At 57.6% G+C, this 4,468-nt stretch overlaps 1 pseudogene; it reads left to right on the forward strand.

The window, feature by feature from the left end:
• The first annotated feature begins 467 nt into the window (after positions 1–467).
• Positions 468–3,884, forward strand: LOC102529661 (death-inducer obliterator 1 pseudogene; annotated as a pseudogene).
• The last annotated feature ends 584 nt before the right edge of the window (positions 3,885–4,468 follow it).

Below are 4,468 nucleotides of genomic sequence, written 5' to 3' on the forward strand. Positions count from 1 at the left end.
TTCACATTTTTTCCCCTTGCAACTGATTTCTAGCTTCATAACATTGTGGTCAGAGTAGATGCTTGATTTGACTTCAGTTTTCTAAAATTCACCAAGGCTTGATTTGGGGGTCAAGCATGTGATCTACTTTGGAGAATGTGCCACGTGCACTTGAAAAGAATGTGTACTCTGCTGCTTTTGGATGGAATACCCTACACATGGCAGTTAGGTCCATCTTATAATTTAAATAATTTTAAATACCTTGCATTTGTACTCTCCTCTCCTCACAATTACTATTTTAAATATATTTTTACAGCTAATTGTTTTGTGTATTCCTTAACTGCTTATTGTGGATAGAGATGATTTTATTAGTTTTGTCTTTTAACCTCCATACTAGGTCGTTTAACCTTTCTAGTTTTACTACTAGGTCTTTCAATCTCCCTCCTTTTGGGTCCATCTCCTAGAGTAATGAAAATAAAAATAAATACATGGAACCTAGTAAACTGAAAGGCTTTTGCACAGAAAAGGAAACCGTGAACAAAATGAAAATCGCCCCAAGGGCCATTTGGAATTATGTCGGCAAACTCAGATCTTCTGTGTCTAAGGAGCTGGGCATGATCTGCTTTCACCCCGCGACGGAGGAGGAGGTGGCCTCTGTCCCTCTCCTCCTGTGTTAGCAGCCGTGGCCGCTTTGACTAGCGTGGTCGCTAACAATAGCAGGCATGTCAAGGAACTCTACCCGATCCTGCTAAGCACCCCTTGACTCCATTCCATCCAAACTCCTGCCCTTTGAGGGACCAGGTCTTGAGTCACCACGTCCAGTCATAATCCTTGGGTTATTAATCTGTCAACAAAATCAAATGTCCTTCAGATACTGGAGAATCGGACAGGAGACCTCAGACACAAGAAGAAACAGACGCTCCCGTCTATCCCAAGGTGCCCAAGGCCCTGTTGTCTGAAAAGAAACTCCCCAAGTATCAGCTCTGCTCTGGGGACATGGCTGTCAGCACCACACCCTCGGGGTCTCCTCGCTCTTCCAGAATTACCAGGTCTTCGGTGTTAAAACCACTGTTGTCCTTCAAACCAGGAGCCACAAACTCCGTGACAGCATCACCCGCCTCAGCAAGTCACCTCAGTCACTTCCTCTGTCGCTTCCTCTACTTCAAAAACAGCGTCGCCCTTGGAACATATCCTGCAGACTCTCTGGGAAGAAGCTGTCAGGCCACCCCCCACCCCCCCACCAAGGAGGATGCCGAGTCTGCCCCGGCCTCCCACCAAGACTCCAGGGCCAAGGCCGACAGTGAGCTGCCACCCATCGTCCAGCAGTTTGGTTAGTTCTTAAAAGACAAGGTCTAGAGGAAGAGGAAGATGACAGACCATATGACCCCGAGGGAGGGTACGGTCCCGTGAGAGCCTTCCACACTCAGCTGGGTGACTAGGGGCAAAGACAGGACGCGGAAAAGGCCTCTGAGTCGGCAGAGCGGGAGGAGGTGGCCTATGACTCAGAGGACCAGACGATTTTATAAGTTAAAGTGACCATCCACGGCGTGCCCAACAGAATGTGTGCGGACAAGCACGGCTGGGGCACGGGGAAGCCCACCGGCTTCGCCACCAGCATTTCTGCCCCCTCCGGGGCTGAGAAGCAGAAGATGACAGAAGAACTCAACAAGCAGGTCGAGGAGCAGAAGAGACAAGTGCAGGAGCAGGAGGCAGCTCTCAGTTAGCAGAGGGCCACTTCTCCCTGTCGGAGGCCCTCATGTCGTCGCCCCCAAAGGCCTCGCTGCCCTGGGCCCAGCTGTTTCCGCAGGAGCAGCAGCCTGTGGGCCGGCCGGCCGCGCCCCCTCCACCAGCCAGGTGGCCGGCCCGACAACGCCCGGGCGCAGCAGTCAGTCAGGGCCCCCGGCAGGCCTGATGGTTGGCCCCGGAGAGCAGCGAGAGCAAGAGCGAGGCCGCCCCAGAGCCCCCCGCCACCCCGCCAGCCGGAGAAGGGCCCAGAGGGGCCGGGCTGGCCCAGGAGGAGCCAGAGTCAGCCCGTCCCCGGGGGGCTCCTGGCGGGAAGGCCGAGCCGCCCAGGCGCGGGCGCTCAGACAGCCCGGGCCAGCAGCCCGCCCAGAGCGTGACGCGCGCCGCCGGCCTGCGAGGTGCTGCCGCGCACTCCCCGGAGCGCCTCCCTCCAGCCTCCCCCCGCCCCACCCCTCCCGCCGGGAAGGGATCAGGAAAGGCCCCTTGGCTCCTCTCAGTACAAGGATCCAAGAAATGCTGCTCGCTGCAAAAAGTGACCTCCCAGCAGCTGACATTGAGGGAGACAGAGAGCCACAGCCCAGGCCTGGCGAGCAGGCCGGCGCGTTCCCCGCACCCGCCCAGGCAGGAGGGCCGCCTCCGGCCCAGTTCCAGGGCCAACGGGACCCGCACCACGCGCCCTTTCGGGGTGGCAGGCCTCTGCGGCTCCGGCTTCCCAGGACCACGAGGGCCAGCCCCTCCGTTTCCGGAAGAGACTATCATTTCCAGTAAGGACGGGCCAAGAGGAGGGCCCTGCTGGCCACCTTCAGGCCGCAAAAGGGGCCCATCCCTTCCTTGTTCTCTGGGTCACACGGGCCACCTCCCTACGCTGACACCAGGGGCCCCTCCCTCTCTCATCTTGCGCGCCCAGAGGAGCAGCACCACCAGCACTGGAAGAACACAAAGACCCCCCAGGGCGAGGAAAAGGAATTCCAAGACCCCCGTATAGCGAGGCCGAGGCCGCAGGCCCTCCTGCTCAGTTTGAAGGCCTGAAACAAGCCCAGGTGGTGGGAAACAGGGCTGTGGCCTCTTTCCAGTTTGGACTCCAAAGAAGGCCTCTGCTGTCTCAGTTTAAAAGACCCCGGGGGAGGCCCTCCTCCCTCTCAGTTCGGAGGCCAGGGAGGACCATCCCCCCTCCACTTTGTGGGCCCAAGAGGGCCACATTCGAGCCAGTTTGAAACTGCCCAGGGTCCCCACCCCAACTGGTTTGAAGGTTCTAGAGGCCAAGCACCAAATTTCATGCCGGTACCCAGGGGAATGCAGCCTCCTCAGTTTGAAAAGCAGAGTCAATTCACTGCTCAGATTTGCAAAACAGAGGGCACCGGCACCCCCTGCAGTTTCAGGGTCCACCCCTTTTCCTGAGAAGAGTTAGCCGGCGCCCCGGCATTTCCACATCCAGGGCCAATCCTCCCGCCCCCGCCCCCGCCCCCGCCCCGCAGGAAGCCGGAGCCTGCTGGCTGCCGGAGCCACCCAGCCAAGCACCCCGGCCCGCTCCGCCCCACCCCCGCCAGCGCAGGAAGAACAGGTGGGACGAGGCCGGGCCGCCCCCCGCCCTGCTCTCTGGAGGCCGAGGGGCAGTGGGCTCCCGCGACTTTCGCGAGGGCAAGGCCCACGAGTACCGGAACCAGGCATTCGAAGGGCGGCCAAGGGAGCGGTTCGAGGCCGGGCCCAAGGAGAAGCCCTTGGAGGAGCCTGAGGCACCGCCGCCGGACAGTCGTCGGGGCCCAGCCCTCGGGGACCGCAGGCAGGAGCGCGAGCTCGGGAATGCTGGGGGCGGGAGCGGGCGGAACCTGGAGCGGGAGCGGGCCTGGGACCGCGGCCGCGAGTGGGACCGACACCGCGACAAGGATGCCGGCCGCGAGTGGGACTCGGGTCGCGAGCGGAGCTAGAACCGAGACCGCGGCCGCGAGTGGGACCGGGAGAGGTCCCGCAGCATGGACCGCGACCGCGACCGCGACCGCGACAAGGCCTGTGAGCGGGAGCGCGGCGGCGAAGGGACGACAGCTGGAGCCAGCAGCGTCCCCCGGGAGCTCAAGGCTGAGGCCTGGACGCCCAGACCGAGGGCCGTGGGCTGGAGATCCGGGCTCACAAGCGGGTTCAACAGGGGGTCTTTGACAGAGCTCTGAACTCAGGCTGAATAGAATGTTCTGGACTCCAGAAATGACTCATTTTGTGTATAATGGTTTCTCACAAAATTTCACACGTTTACAATTCTGATGCTTTAAAAAGACACACCAAGAACTCAACATTTCCATTAAAAATTACTGAAATGAGTTATCTACAAAAGCATATTGCTTTCTCAGATTCTAAAGTTATCTTTTCTAGTAACTCGACTCGTAAATTGTTTACATTTTTTTTGAATTGAGTTATAGTCAGTTTACAATGAGTGTCAATTTCTGGTGTACAGCAGAATTCCTCAGCCATACATGAATATACATATATTCATTTTCCTATTCTTGACTTGTAAATTTTAAGGGAACTTGAGCTTTTAGGACTTGAGTTTTAAGGGAACTCCCAGAGCCATACCTTTCCTGACCTCTTGCCCGTTCTGTATCCAGAGGCTTTGTCAGTCTCCTGGCGGCGGGCGCCGCTGCGTGTGTGTGCCTGGCTGTGAGAGAGCCCTGTTGGGTGTTAGCTCATATCTGGGAGGTTGAGAAACGCAGAACTTACAGGTAAGTCTTTCTCTTGTCATAAAGAAATTTGAATTACA

The sequence above is a fragment of the Vicugna pacos genome, chromosome 18, assembly GCF_048564905.1.
Source record: "Vicugna pacos chromosome 18, VicPac4, whole genome shotgun sequence".
NCBI lineage: Eukaryota > Metazoa > Chordata > Mammalia > Artiodactyla > Camelidae > Vicugna > Vicugna pacos.